General features: G+C 42.2%; 1 protein-coding gene across 1 annotated transcript in view; it reads left to right on the top strand.

Moving 5' to 3' along the window:
- The window catches only part of si:dkeyp-27e10.3 (UPF0606 protein KIAA1549), a 68039-nt gene that overhangs the window by 10651 nt on the left and 41045 nt on the right, over window positions 1–16343 (top strand).

The following is a 16343-nucleotide window of genomic DNA, read 5'->3' as shown; positions in this document are numbered from 1 at the left end:
GCAAAAAAGAGCCCTCAAATTCTGGATGCATCTCCAAACAAGTCCCACTGACACACTGCATTTTAATGCAGTAAAAACTCAAGATCTGAACCCTGAAAAGAGTCCTCTGAGTCAGCTTGTACTGAGACTAACTAATCTCCCCCTAACAAACATTCATAACTTCTCTCAGACAAGTGCTGCTTTCAAACTGAACACCATCTAAATCTAAAGAAAAATATTTGGAACATTGGCAAAAGGAGACAAAAAACCAAAGCAAATTAGAATGTTACCGGTCAATAAAATCTGAATACCAATTGGAAGAATATCTCTTTACTGTTAGAGATATAAAGCAGAGACAGATCCTGACCAAATACAGACTCAGTGACCACAGTCTAGCCATAGAAAAGGGCAGACTGAGAAAATCCTGGTTGCCAAGAGAGCAAAGAATATGTGGTCACTGCATAACAGGTGAGGTTGAGACTGAGGTGCACTTTCTTCTTCACTGTGAGCAATATACAACTATACGTAAGTCATACTTTGACAGGCTTACAAGCCTAATCCCAGGGTTCAGAAATCTAGAACAACAAGAAATAATGGCAGTCTTACTCGGACTGCATGGACAGACAGCAAATCTTGCTGCCAAATACGTCACCGAATGCCATAATGCAAGGGACAGTGGTTAAATAATTAAATAATTAAATAATCATTACTTTTATATGGCACCTATCCATATAATTACACAGACAAACACCATACATACACGCAGCCACGCACACACACACGCATACACGCACACAAACACACACACACACACACCAGTTTGTTTGTTAATCTTGGATGCGTATCTATTTGCCATGTACTGTATTCCAAGCATTCTCTATGTAAATGTATGTCTTAATGTATGTTCTGCTTTGGCAATGCAAAAATATTTGTCATGCTAATAAAGCTCACTTGAATTGAATTGAATTGAGTGTGAGAGGATGATTGTGTGTGTTACCATGTGTGAAACACGGATGGTTTTGTGTGTGTGTGTGCACGTGTGTGTATATATCTGTGTCCGGTGGTGCTGTGAGAGTCTATTCCCTTGAGACAGTTCCTGCTGTTTAACTATGATTGAGGCTAATTAGGGTGCTTATGATAATTCTACCACTCTGCCCACTGCTCTCTCTCTCTGTCTCTCTCTCTCTGTCCACACACACAGGGTCAGAGTGTTGGGTTAGGGTTAGGATCAGAGTGTTGTGTTAGGGTTATGGTCAGAGTGTTGGGTTAGGGTCAGGGTGTAGGATTATATGAAATCCAGACTGTTACCAACTGTGTTACTGTGTTGCTCTGAGTATGTGTTGGTCTGGCACCTGTGCTACTGTAATACCATTTGCAGATTAGTGTGCTTTTAAGGGGCCTTTCAGAGCTCTCCCTCCCTCTCTCTCTCTCTCTCTCTCTCTTTGTCTCTCTCTGCTTTCAGAGCTCTCCCTCCCTCTCTCTCTCTCTCTCTCTCTCTCTCTTTCTTTGTCTCTCTCTGCTTTCAGAGCTCTCCTCTCTCTCTCTCTCTCTCTCTCTCTCTCTCTTTCTTTGTCTCTCTCTGCTTTCAGAGCTCTCTCTCTCTCTCGTTGTCTCTCTCTCTCTGCTTTCAGAGCTCTCCCTCTCTCTCTCTTTCTTTGTCTCTCTCTCTCTCTATCTCTCTTTCTTTGTCTCTCTCTCTCTGCTTTCAGAGCTCTCCCTCTCCCTCTCTCTCTCTCTATCTCTCTATCTCTGCGTTCAGAGCTGCAGAACACGAGTAGTCACATCTAATCAGATTTACATCTGTATGTCTGTTTGGACGAGTGGGGATCAGCCCTGATTTTGTGTCTGTGTCTGTGTGTGTGTGTGTGTGTGTGAGAGAGAGAGAGAGACAGAGTGAGAGAGAGAGAGAGGGAGAGCTTGCACTGTATTGCAGATCAGAGATCCATTTTTGTGTGTGGCAGTCCAATCTATATGTTTTCCCTGAGGTATGTAAGCACAACCATAGGTTTGTTTCAAGCACCAGGCAGCTCAGTGATTGACTGACCAATTAACCCCTAGTTACCCACAGGCCTTTGAGGTAGCTATCTGTACTTGAGGCATTACTGTAAATGCAGGCTGATGCATCATGGGTACAGTGCTGATGCATTATGGGTACAGTGCTGATGCTGTGTGCTGCTGTGTGGTGGAAGTTGTGTGAGTCTTTTTGAGCTTTGTAAGTACGTGTGTGTGTGTATAATGTGTGCGTGTGTATAATGTGTGTGTGTGTGTATAATGTGTATGTGTGTATAATGTGTATGTGTGTGTGTAATGTGTGTGTGTGTGTATAATGTGTGTGTATAATGTGTGTGTATAATGTGTATGTGTGTATAATGTGTGTGTGTATAATGTGTGTGTGTAATGTGTATGTGTGTATAATGTGTATGTGTGTATAATGTGTGTATATGTGTCAGGGTTGTGCACAATTCGAATTGCAATTGTGCTTCCTGTTTGCTACCTCAATTGAAATGCAAGAGAAATTCAAGAATTGAATTGGAATTTAAGAGCCAGTTTCAATTCAATTCTGGAATTTTGCACAAGCCTGGTATGTGTGTGTGTATAATGTTTTATGTGTGTGTGTGTATGTGTGTATAATGTGTATTGTGACCAGGCATGGCAAAACCAGGCACATGTCTCCCCAGAGACATTTTGAGTTATTCACACATTTTGAAAGTGTAGTTTCAAAGCAATCCAATGATGTCTCACTTATGAAGATCTGATAATATTTGAATAAGTTGTAGCCATTTTAAAGTATACACATCTCAAAGCTACAAGCTGAGAATTCAGGGTTTTCAATTTGACTACTTTCTCCCTGAATCCATGGGAGGGGAACACAATGGTCCTCATTTGCATGACATTAAGATCAACCCTCCCCCCTGTCACGGTCACTGATATGTCAGCCTGCAGTGCTAATGACTCATCGAAACTATCTGTAATGGGTTACAGAACCAGCTAGTAGCAATGGATAAAATAGTCTAAAACGCAAACTAAACAAACATGAGATCACGTTCGCAAACCCTGTTAATTTGAATGCACACACGATGCAAGTCACCCTGCCATCAGTCAAAACAAGACATTCTCGCATTATTCAAATTATTGTCCACCGAAACTATCTGTAATGGGTTTTGGCTAGTAGCCTATGGTGCCTATACGACAGTAGGCCTACGTTAGCTAGTAGCAATGGATAAAGTTTCTAACACACAAACTTTATCCCCGTCAAATGTAACTGTGGAAATAGCATCTGATATCTTACGATCTAGGATTCTTCCTCGTTGTAATTATCTTCGGCTAAGGTCAGCTCTAGATTAGGGATGTTCTCCAATGTAATGAAGTCGCCTTCATCATCAGATTCAGGTCATCTGCAATCCGCTGTGCTTTGTCCATCTCCATTCCAATTGTAAACAAACAGCATGCTGGTTCAGTAAGTAGCCATGAGGTTACTTCTAGCATACAGCTGATTGGCCAACAAAACAAAAGAGCACTAATAGTCACGCCCAATTCAAACGCTGGTTTACTTCCTGAAACTTAACCATTTTCAAAGACAAAATATACACTTTTAAAGCAACCAATGCTGTTATCTGAAACATGGAATTGCTTCTTTAGGACTTCAACTTGCACATTCTGCAAAAAAACAAAAATAACTAATTTTGAAGAAAAAAACTTCAAAGTCGTTGTGTATGTGTGTAAATGTGTATGTGTGTATAATGTGTGTGTGTGTACATTAGTTGTGTGCCACTTTTAAAGGCTATGTGTTCAATATGTGTTCAGTACAGGCTATGTGTTCAGTATGTGTTCAGTACAGGCTATGTGTTCAGTGCAGGCTATGTGTTCAGTACAGGCTATGTGTTCAGTATGTGTTCAGTGCAGGCTATGTGTTCAGTGCAGGCTACGTGAATTTGGTTTTAGTGTTAATTTCGTCAGACGAGACGAGACGAAATATGTTCATCAATGACCTTTTTTTCCATGACTAAGACAAGACGATGACGAAACTGCACTAATGTCCTGAAACACTGACTAAGACTATCTTAAGGTGCATTATTGTTGACGAAAAAAGACGAGACTAAAATGTTTTGCATGAAATAAAAACTAAGATAAAATATCTCTTCATTTTCATCTACAAAATGAGAAGACAGAATATCTAGCTGTTACACTTTCAAAATATTCTGAATGAGTTCATGCGCAGCAGCTTTCCTGTAGACTGGTCTACGCGCTGTTGCTGCAACCCTGTGGCTGCAACACGAAACTGCATGGAGCAAAAACACTGGAGATTTCTGCCAGAGTTAGCAAGCTAACTACCTAAGCTTTATGCCACAATGCTACATACTCCATACTAAAATCCAGCAGAATATTCAGCAAGTAATATTTAACTAGTTACACTGCAACCAAGCTAATATGGAAAGTTCGCTAGCAACTAAGCTAATACGGAAAGTTCGCTAGCAACTAAGCTAATACGGAAAGTTCGCTAGCAACTAAGCTAATATGGAAAGTTTGGGGATATGGCCTTTGGGCGCATATCGCCGTCTAGCGTGGCGGAGAAAAACATTCGTACTTCGTCTACGAAGATCAAGCTCTATCTGTGCATGTAAACGAGCTGACTGACAAAAAATCAGAATGAGTAATCAATAAAGTATCTATCTATCTATCTATCTATCTAATTATAACAGACGTAAAAATCAGAATGAGTAATCAATAAAGTATCTATCAATCTATCTAATTATAACAGACGAGAAGCCCTGTGGACACATATTGGGGAACAATTGAGATGTGGGAAGAAGACTCTAATAGGGCTACAGTATGTGCACTGGGTTTGCTGCAGGGGAAGAAGACTCTAGTCAAGTCAAGTCAAGTTCATTTGTACAAAATATGACCGCCGCCCAGTCCAGCACATTTTTTCCACAAAAAGAAATCACGCTGAAAGGCCTATATGATTCAAACTGTCTCACTAAATTGCATTATCCACACTCAATTCTCACTGGTATCTGCTAGACAACAAGTACCAAAACATGATTAGTTCATAGATTTGTAAAATTAATTTTATACAACCCCACCTCCATCTTGCCTGTTCATAATTCTGAGAAATTCTTGATTGTTTGTGTTATGTTTATGTTATGTGAGAGTGTGTGTGTGTGTGTGTGTGTGTGTGTGTGCTTGTGTGTGTGCCTGCGTATGTGCCTGTGCATGCAAGCGTACATATGTCTACTGTGTGAGTATGTGTCATACGTATGATTGCTGTGAATGTATGTGTGTGTGTGTATCTGTTTGTGCACATGTGTGCACATGAAATGGGTTAACATGACCCCTGGAGGCAAACATAACGGAAAAAAATGGTCATCCTAGGCCCTACAGTTCTCAAGATATTCACAGAGAACTGTGTCTGCCCTACCCTCCTTTCGGGGGTCCAGTCCAGCGGGGGGGGCTACAGATCAAAACGAAAATGACGGTTCCATGCTATCCATGTGGGGGTACATGCCCACCAAGTTTCGCGGTACCCCGGTCTTTCAGTGTCCGGGAATCCTCGTTGGTGTAACGTCACTAAATGTACACATAAATTATTTTATTGTAAGGCCCCCCCATGAACGAAAAAAGTACACAAAACTTGGCATGCATTCGAGGGTGTCATAATGATCCTACACTTTTAATTTCGTGCAGTTTTGACCTTGTCAGCCAGAGATATTGTAATGAAAACACCTAATTTTTGCTTTTTAATTTTTAACTAGGTGGCTTATACATGAAATAAGTGGTAATGGGATGGGTTGACATGCCCCCTTAAGACCAACATACATAAAAAAGGTGGACCTCCTAGGCCCTACGGTTCTCGATATATTCACAGAAAACTGTCTCCGGCCACCTACAGGCCAGTTGGTGTATAGTAACATAAATTAATTTATTGTGTGGCCCCCCATGAACGGAATTCCACAAAACATGGCGTGCATACAGAGGGTGTCATAATGATCCTACACTTCCAATTTCGTGCAGTTTTGACTATGTTAGGTCACAGATACCTTCAATTACAACACCTCATTTTTACTTTTTTGTGTTTAACTAGGTGGCGCTATACATGGTTATGGAATGGGTTAACATGGCCCCTTGAGATCAACATCCAAAAAAAAAATGGTCCTCCTAAACCCAACGGTTTTCGAGATATTCACAGAAAACTGTGTCTGCCCTACCCTCCTTTCGGGGGGTCCAGTCCAGCGGGGGGCTACAGATCAAAACGAAAAACGATGGTTCCATGCTATCCATGTGGGGTTACATGCCCACCAAGTTTTGTGTACCCCGGTCTTTCAGTGTCCCGGGAATCATTGATGGAAATTTGGGCATGCAAAAAAGAAAAGAAAAAAAAACTGACTAAACCTATATGACGCTTCGCTGCGCGGCGATCATAATAATAACAAATAAAGGCAATATAGTCAAAGAATAGTTAAAAGGTAAAGATCATAATAAAAAGACAACATAAAACACAAGGTAAAATCATTTAAAAATAAAGAATAATTAGTAAGCAAAAACAAAGGCAAAAGTAATAAAAGACAAGGTAGAATAATTATCAAGGCAGATTTAGAATTTGTAACTCGGCACAGTTAGCAGAAAGCATCTGAGAAAGGTTTGGTCTTAAGTCTAGATTTAAAACGGGCTACAGTTGGGGCCTTTTTGATGTCATCCGAAATTTGGTTCCACAGCTGAGCCGCATAGCAGCTAAAAGCTGCTTCACCATGTTTAGTTCTAACAGTAGGTTTTACTAGCAGGTTTTTTCACCTGGGACCTGAGAGGACTTAGAAGGTGTGTACTGCTGAAGCATGTCTGACAGGTATTTAGGTCCTGCTCCATTTACTTATAAACAAGCAATAGTGCTTTAAAGTCAATTCTGTGACTTACTGGAAGCCAGTGCAAGGACTTAAGAATTGGAGTAATGTGGTCAGTTATTTTAGTTTTTGTTAGAATCCTAGCTGCTGCATTTTGTATCACCTGTAGCTGTTTAATAGCTTCAGGTGATACAAAGCTGTTTTTAGGAAGGCCTGTGAACAGTCCATTGCAGTAATCAACCCTGCTGGAGATAAATGCATGAATGAGTTTCAAATGCTGCGTTCGCCGATAGTTGTTTCCCCGCATCATTTACATACAGGCGCCCACAGGCAGCTCTGTGTTGCTGGAGACACTGCAATTCCGCGTGCAGACTGCCCCTCCCCACAAGCAGAGTGCTGAAAGCCTGCTCTTCAAAGACAAAACAGTAAACTTTAAACTTTCAAAGCATCTTTTAACTGTTTGACTTAGCTGAAATATTGCCATACACTTTGAAGGTGGAAGCAAGTTTGTGTGTCCAAATGGAAAACGAGAATAATAGATAGATAGGTACTTTATTTAATGCTTAATGCCTCATTTATAGAACTGCTTGCCATTGTATTTAGGGAGCTGCAGCTAAGTTGTAGGCTAGGCTATCCATATGCATCGCGGTAGCTGTTGCTAAACACTGGCCATGATTAAGTAATGCCAACGTTGTTCCGCGGGTATTTGTGGAGTTTTATTCAGCGCACCACCTGGCTGAGGTTGGACGTTATGGTGGTGGTGTGTGTGTGTCTCCCTCCCTGAAAGCCTCTTATAAAACTGGTTGCCATTGTATTTAGGGAGCTGCAAATAGCTAAGTTGTAGGCTATCCGTATGCATGCGGTAGCGGTAGCTGTTACGAACACTGGTCAATCATATGATTAAGTAATGCCGACGTTGTTCCATGATATTTGTGGGAGTTTTATTCAGCGACCACCTGGCTGAATTTTGGACGTGTGGTGTGTGCGTCTAACTATCATTAAACTATCTATCTATTAAACTAGCTGTCTATCAACAACTTTTAAACTATCTACATTAAACTTTTAAACTATATACATTCACTAGATGTCTATCAACAACTTTTAACTGGTCATCAACTGTCAACACTTTTCATCAACTATGACTCCTACACACTGTAGCTAGTTAGCATGGTTAAGAAAGTTAGATAGTTAAGATTGCTAACATTTTTAGCAAAACTGCTAAAAATGATTAGCTAGGTTGGCTAAGTCACATGGTTAGCATAGTTAGCATGTTAGCATGCTAGTTAGCATTACTGCTAAAAATGATTAGCTAAGTTAGCTAAATAACATGGTTAGCATAGTTAGCATGTTAGTTAGCATTTTTAGCAAAACTGCTAAAAATGATTAGCTAAGTTAGCTAAGTAACATGGTTAGCATAGTTAGCATGTTAGTTAGCATTTTTAGCAAAACTGCTAAAAATGATTAGCTAGGTTAGCTAAGTAGCATGTTAGCATGTTAGTTAGCATAGTTAGCATAACTACTAAAAATGATTAGCTTGGTTAACTAAGTCACATGGGTAAGTCACATGTTAGCATTGCTAGCATAGTTAACATGTTTAGCAAAAAACTGCTAGAAAATGTTTAGCAAAACTGCTAGAAAATGTTAGTTATGTTAGCTGGCAAAGATGGTTATGTTAGCATTGCTAAGACTACTATAAAACATTAGCTAAGTAAAGCATGGTTGGCAGAATTACAAATCTTAGCATAACTGCTAGCAAAGATTAGAGCCATTCCAACTTTCAGTTTTCGACAAATATCTACCTATACACAGCCATTAAACTATTTGAATATCAACATTCATTAAACTGCTAGACAAACGTTAGCTAAGTAACATGGTTAGCAGGTTAGCATTGCTAGCACTGCTATAAAACATTAGCTAAGTAGCATGGTTAGCATAGTTAAAAATCTTAGCATAACTACTAGCAAACATTAGAGCCATTCCAACTTTCAGTTATCGTCAAATATCTTCCTATACACAGCCATTAAACTATTTGAATATCAACATTCATTCAACTTCCAGTCTGTCAACAACTTTTAAACTATTTACCTTCAACTTTTAAACGGTCTACTTTTAAACTATCATTAAACTATCTATTAAACTAGCTGTCTATCAACAACTTTTAAACTATCTACTGTCTATCAACAACTTTTAAACTATCTACATTCAGCTTTTAAACAGTCTACTTTTAAACTATCACATTTTATTAAGCTATGCAACCACCATGTCTATCCTAACATCACCGTAGTAACCATCTCTGTATTATCTGTTTTAACTATACATGATATTTTACATCACAACTTTAGCATTTTCATGCACTGGTAATTCCTTGGAATTGCATTTCTAGTTTCAATAGCTACTTTTCAGGCTTATTGTTTTCTTAAATTATTTAAATGTGTTGACAAAGGATATTTTGTGATGACCTGAATTATGTCTTATAGTCAGGAAGCAATGCATCATCAAGGCTGTGTTGTAAGATTTTCATGAAAGCATTTTGCACAGTTAACCATATCCATAAGTTCAATAAATGTTCCTTTTTTAAATTGAGACTTATAACATTTGTTAACATCATTTGTGTAATTATGTGTCATTTGTATGATGTAAATTGAGGGAGCAAAATAAAAGCAGTATTGGCTCCAAATATCGGCTCAAGAAAATCGGCAGCCTGTATCGATCATCGGCTAAGGCTGATAGGAAAAAAATCGGTATTGGTATTGGCACTAAAAAATCCATATCGGTCGATCCCTACTTTTGTGCCAAGGTGAGTGGCAACCCTAAGTCTTTCTTCCTTTTTACCAAATATAATTACTTTTTCTTTGTTCAGCTGAAGAAAATTTTGAGACATCCAGGTGTTGATTTGTTCTATACACTGACACATAGATTCAAGAGGACCATAGTCATTTGGTGACAGAGCTAAGTAAATTTGTGTGTCATCTGCATAGCTATGATATGAAATCAAATTATTTTGGATGATTTGTCCAAGTGGGAGCATATAGAGGTTGAATAATAGGGGCCCCAAGATCGACCCCTGGGGAACACCACAGGTCAAGGACGTTGGTGTTGAGGTACAGTTTCCGATGGCAACAAAGAAGCTCCTTTCTTGTAGATCCGATTTTAGCCAGCTGATAACTATGCCTGTAAATCCAACCCAGTGTTCTAGTCTATGTAGTAAAATATTGTGATCAACAGTGTCAAATGCTGCACTAAGGTCCAGTAGCACTAGGACTAATGTTTTACCTGAATCTGTGTTGAGGCGTATGTCATTGGAAACTTTAATGAGAGCTGTTTCAGTGCTGTGATTTGTCCGAAAACCAGACTGAAAGTAATCAAAATACCCATTTGATGTTAGGAAGGTGGTTATTTGATTAAAGACTACTTTTTCAATAATTTTGCCAATAAAAGGTAGATTGGATATGGGCCTGTAATTGTTTAGCATGGAGGCATCCAGGTTATTCTTCTTGAGAAGTGGCTTTACAACAGCTGTTTTCAGTGACTTAGGAAAAGTGCCAGACAGCAGTGATACATTTACAATTTGAAGGACATCCGCGCTATGAGGTGAAAAACAGTTTTGAAGAAATTGGTGGGCAGAGTGTCTAAGACACATGTGGAAGAGCTGAGATTCTGTACCGTTACTGTTACTGTTCTGTTTCGTAGACTATCAAGCTGAACTCTGACATCAAGTTTAGTTTCCCTTTGTTTGTTGTTGGAAGTTCAGGTTGTTGAATTTGTAATTGAGCAGATATGTTGAGTCTGATTTTGTCAATTTTACCTTTGAAAAAAGATGAAAACTCATTGCATTTATTAGTTGAGAGAAGTTCAGGTGCTAATTGTGAGGGGGATTTGTTAACTTATCAACAGTTGAAAATAGAATATGAGTGTTATTTGAACTTCTATTGATAATGTTAGAAAAGAAAGACTGTCTTGCTTTGCATATTTCAGAGTTATATGTGCGGAGCATCTCTATGGATTTCATAGTGGATCTGAAGTTTGTATTTACGCCATTTTCTTTCAGTCTTCCTACACTCTCTTTTTAGAAGTTTAACTGCTGGATTTTGCCTCCATGGTGCTTTCTGTTTGTCCTTAACTTTCTTGAATTGTAATGAAGCAATGTCATCTATAATGTTTGCCATTTTTGCATTAAAGTGATCAAATAAGTCTTCTACAGAGTCTGACAGTTGACTTGACTTTAGTGAAAGTTTTATTTGCTCTGGTAGCAATCAGAAAACTGAAATTTGGGGGAGCTGATTCGATGAGAGTAGCAGCACTGTTTGCTTGATCTAACCATGTCTCAGTTAAAAGTAAAAAATCAAGGTTGTGTGTGCAAATTAGATCATTAATTAAGAATGATTTGTTTGAAAGAGATCTGATATTTAGGAGTGCTAGTTTTGCTGTAAGTGTTAGGGAAATATGATCCATGGGGGAAATCTGAGGTTGATATGAGAATATGAACTAAGAGGTTGTTGCTGCTTAAGAGATCCTTCTGAATGGAAATGGGGAGGCTGTGGAGGTGCCATGCGCACCTTTGGTGCTAAGGGTCTTGGGGTACTAAAAAAACCGCACAGTTGAAGGTCTTGGTCTACTAACAAGGTGGGATGTTGATGGGTATACCGTTGAAGGTCCTGGGCTACTAAAAAACTGCAGGGCTACTGGCAGCAGTCCTTCCATTCTTGCAGGGAGCATCATGTGCTGGGGTGGGGATGGTGATGGGTAGGCAGGGGATCCTGGGGAGTTTGAGTGGGTGGGGGAGTGTTGGGATGAGGATGGATATACAAGGGGGTTTGGGTGGCCTGGGGAATTTGATCGGGTGGGGATGTGATTGGGTGTAGGTGGTGATGGGAGATCAGGGGGGTTTGGGTGGCCTGGGGAGTTTGATCGGGTGGGGATGTGATTGGGTGTAGGTGGTGATGGGAAATCAAGGAAGATGGGGTTGAAAATTGATCCAGAGTCTCCATCTGCCTGCTGAGGTTCTGGGAAGTTTGTTGCAGATGCTCCGCTTTCAGCATGTATTCCAGTAGTGTATTCCATGTTGTTGTGTCTTTGTGGTGACAAGGAGTCGACGGAGGTGGGGAGGGCTATTGGTACTGGTGTTACAACATGACCCTTCCTTTCTGATAGCACCTCAGCAGCTTTGATAGCTGCTATCTCCTCATGCTCATCACATCCATTTGTTTGCTGAGATTCCAGGGAGTTTGACGCCAGTGATTGACTTTGAGTCATTTTAGCAGCACCCATCTTATCTTGTCCAGTGGACATAGCTGGGCATTGTTGAGCTGGTTGTTTATGTTTCTCCAAGGTCTCCATTTTAGTGGAGGCTAGCGGGTGGTTACCAGAGGGCCCCACAGCAGGGAGGGTTGGGCATATCTCTGTTTCAGCCTGTGCAGAGTGTTTTGGTTTAGCTGAGTTGTTGATGTCATCCGCTTGTTGTGCAGGAGAGAGAGGTGATAGTATTTGGTTAAGATCTTGGCCCCAGTCCAACTCAGCTCTGTGCTATTTGGTCTGAAGTATTCCCTGCGATTCCAAAAAAGGTTCAAATTGTCAATAAAAATCATCCCAATTGAAAAGCATGTTTTTGCGAGCCAGGTGTTTTAACTGAATAGTCTGGAAAATACAAAGCTTCCCTCTGCTGCTCATATAGGGCTGAGAAAAGTTCCTTGAAATCTTCAAAGTCAAAGTCAAAGTCAAAGTCAGCTTTATTGTCAATTTCTTCACATGTTCCAGACATACAAGAGATCGAAATTACGTTTCTCACTATCCCACGGTGAAGACAAGACATATTTTACCAATTTTAAGTCCACAGACAAACATAACATTCAAGTAAAAAAAAGCAAGTAAATAAGTAAATAAGAGGGCACATATAATAATGAAAAAATAAGAGCAGCAAAATTTTGTTGAAATTGTGCATAGACAGTCAATAAAAAACTAGTGCAAAGTCAGGCCAATAAGAGGCTTGGGTAGTTCTGTTTGACCTGAGTAATAAAGAAAGTGGCATAGTGGCAAGTTATGTAAGAGCAGCAGAGGTGTTGTGTTTTCAGGACAACAACACCAAGTTGTAAAGTGTACAAGTGTGCAAGTGTTCAAGTGTGCAAGTGGAGAGGCAGGCGGCCATTGTGGGTCCAATGTCCAGGATGTTATGTAGCTGAGGGTGGAGGGGGGAGAGGAGGGAGAGAGTTCAGCATCCTTACAGCTTGGTGTATGAAGCTGTTGGTGAGTCTGGTAAAGGGAGCCGAGGCTTCTGTACCTCTTCCCAGAGGGCAGTAGATCAAACAGATTGTGAGCGGGTGACTTGCATCACCACAATTTTGGTCGCCTTGCGGGTGAGGTGGGTGGTGTAAAATGTCCTTCAGGGGGGAGTGAAGACCAACGATCCTTCCAGCTGTGTTCACTACAGTGCTGCAGGGCTTTCCTGTTGTATTCAGTGCAGCTTCCCTTCCCACACAGCGATACAGCTGGAGAGGATGCTCTCAATGGTGCCTCGGTAGAATGTGGTCATGATGGCTGGTGGAGCACTTGCTCGCCTGAGTTTCCGCGAGGAAGTACAGGCGCTGAGCCTCTTCGCCAGTGATGCAGTGTTGGTGGTCCAGGAGAGGTCTTCGCTGATGTGCACCCCCAGGAATTTGGTGCTGCTCGGCTCTCTCCACCACAGCACCGCCGATGGTCAGTGGCAGGTGTTGGGTGTGACCTCCGGAAGTCAACAACAATCTTTGGTCTTGCTGACGCTCAGCAGGAGGTTGTTGTCCCTGCACCACGCGGGTCAGATGGTCGACCTCCAACCTGTATTGAGTCTCGTCCGCCCTTGGTGATGAGACCCACCAGAGTTGTGTCGCCAGCAAATTTCACTATGTGATTGTTGCTGTAGGTTGCAGCAGTCAAGGCCAACAGGGTGAAGAGCAGCGGACTGAGCACAGCCTTGGGGCCCTTGTGCTCAGTGTGATGCTGCTTGAGGTATTGTTGCCAACACGCACTACTTGGGGCCTCTGACAGAGGAAGTCCAGTAGCCAGTTGCAGAGGTAGGTACTGAGTCCCAGTTTGTCGAGTTTGCAGATGAGTTGTTGTGGTATTATGGTGTTGAATGCAGAACTGAAGTCTATAAACAGCAATCTCACATATGAGTCTTTTTTTCCAGGTGGGTGAGGGCTGGGTGGAGGGCAGAGCAGATTGCATCCTCTGTAGACCGCTTGGCTCGGGTATGCAAACTGGAAGGGGTCCAGGTGGGGGGAGAATGGCTTTGATATGTGACATGACAAGCCGCCAAAGCACTTCATGATGATGGGTGTCAGTGCCACAGGGCGGTAGTCATTGAAGCAGGATGGAGCAGTTTTCTTCGCACAGGTATGATGGTGGCAGCTTTGAAACATGATGGGACGATGGCTTGCTTCAGGAAGTGTTAAAGATGTCTGTGAAGACATCCTTAAGCTCCCCGCGCAGTCCTTCAGCGCACGCGACCTGGGATGTTGTCTGGACCTGTTGCCTTACGGGTGTTGATAGCAGCAAGTGTCCTCTTCACGCTGTCGGCAGAGAGGCTGGGGGGGCTGCTCATGTAGAGGGGATGGGTCTTCTGTGGGCAGGTGCTGTTTTGTGCTTCGTGCGAGCAAAGAAGCGGTTCAGGTTGTTGAGCAGAGGGATGTTGCTCTCACAGCTCTGTGGCTGGCTTGTAGTCCCGTGAGGGCCTGAATGCCCTGCCATAGGCTTTGTGAGTTCCTGCTGTCTTTGAAGTGGGTGGTTATCTTGTGAGTGTATTCCTTTTTTTGCTTCCTTGATGCCACGGGACAGGTTGGCTCTCGCTGTTTTCATGCCAGCTTCATCCCCAGCTCTGTAGGCTTTTGTCTCTGGCCCTCAGCAGCCTGAGGACATCCCCCTGTCAGCCATGGCTTCCAGTTAGCCCGAAAGTGATGATGTCTTTTGTGTGGGTCACATCATCGATGCACTTGGTGATGTAAGAGGTTACAGTGTCTGTATGCTCCTCTATGTCTGTCCGGTTGTTGTAAGTGGCTGCCTGCTTAAACATTTTCCCAGTCTGTTGTTTCAAAGCAGTCTTGAAGAGCATCGGAGGCTCCCTCAGGCCACACTTTTACCTGCTTTATTTAACCGGTTTGTTCGCTTTTACCCTTTGTCTGTATCACGGGCATTAGCATAACAGTGATATGGTCTGAAAGTCCAATGTGGGGGAGGGGGGTGGCTTTGTATGCTCCTTTGTGTGTAGTGTAGACCAGGTCCAGGATGTTATCTCCTCTTGTTGGAAAATCAACATGCTGGTGTAGCTTTGGAAGTACAGTTTTAGATCAGCATGGTTAAAATCTCCAGTGAAGATGGTGAAACCGTCTGGGTGTGCCGTCTGTTGTTCACTGACAGCCTGGTACAGTTCACTAAGAGCCGCGTTCTTATCGCTGTTGTTGTTGGTAGGCGGGATGTATACTGCGACTAGCAGAATCGCAGTAATTTCCCTTGGCAGGTAAAAAGGACGGCACTTTATGATCATAAACTCTGCCAGTGGTGAGCAGTGTTTGCATACTACTACAGTGTCCGGCACCATTCTGCCACGATGTAAACACAGATTCCTCCTCCTCGTGATTTACCTCCCTTTACAATGGCCCTGTCTGCTTTCGATAGCATGCTAGCTGCCCAGTTGTACAGCAGAGTCCTGAATGTTGTCATTTAACCAAGTCTCAGTGAAGACGAGCACACAGCAGTTACTTACTGTCGGTTCGTTGATCTCAGCAGTCGTATGTGATCCATTTTGTTGTCCAGTGATCGTACATTTGCCAGGAGAATGGATGGTATGGCTGGGGCTGAAGTTGGGCTGGCAGCTAGCCTGGCCCGGGCAGCCTCGGCTGCTTGCCCCTCTTCTGCTTCCTCGCACACCGCTTCACGCTTTCTTTCGGGGAGGAGTAGCAGGCGAAGTCCGGTGTTGTTGCAGGCCGGAGTAGTCCGAGTTCCTTTAAGCGTCTCTGTTGCAAAAGTCCAGAACGCTGCAAAACTTGCTTTTGCAGATGTCAATTAAAAACTGCCTGCTGTACTTGTATACGGCGTAGTAAGACAAAGGCGAACACGTGAAACTTCGGACAAACACTTTTAAAGCCAACAAAACACCGTGACGGTTGGGACAGAGGAGGTAAGGTGCGTGGTCTGGCGCCGCCATCTTGGATGGATGGAAATCTTCTTTGACATACAGCTGTTCTCTGTAGATGTCATTTGCTCCAACATCCACAATGATGCGCTTGATAGTTGCATATTTTGACACCAGTTCTGCACTGAAGCATTTGGGAAACAACATACAATCATCCTTTCCCCATTTATATGTCTCACAGCAGAGTCGCCTAGAACGAGGGTTGTGGGATGAATAGGTGTCGAGTGCTGCTTCTTGTCTGTGCCCATCTTTCTATTGTTGTGGTTTGATCGCTGCCTGCTTTGGGTCTGTTCCCTGGGGCAGTATGTGCAGTATGTGCACTGGGTTTGCTGCAGGGCTATGTGCAGTATGTGCACTGAGTTTGCTGC

This window comes from Alosa alosa, chromosome 23 (genome assembly GCF_017589495.1).
Source record: "Alosa alosa isolate M-15738 ecotype Scorff River chromosome 23, AALO_Geno_1.1, whole genome shotgun sequence".
Lineage (NCBI taxonomy): Eukaryota > Metazoa > Chordata > Actinopteri > Clupeiformes > Clupeidae > Alosa > Alosa alosa.
This window is presented reverse-complemented; position numbering and strand designations above follow the sequence as displayed.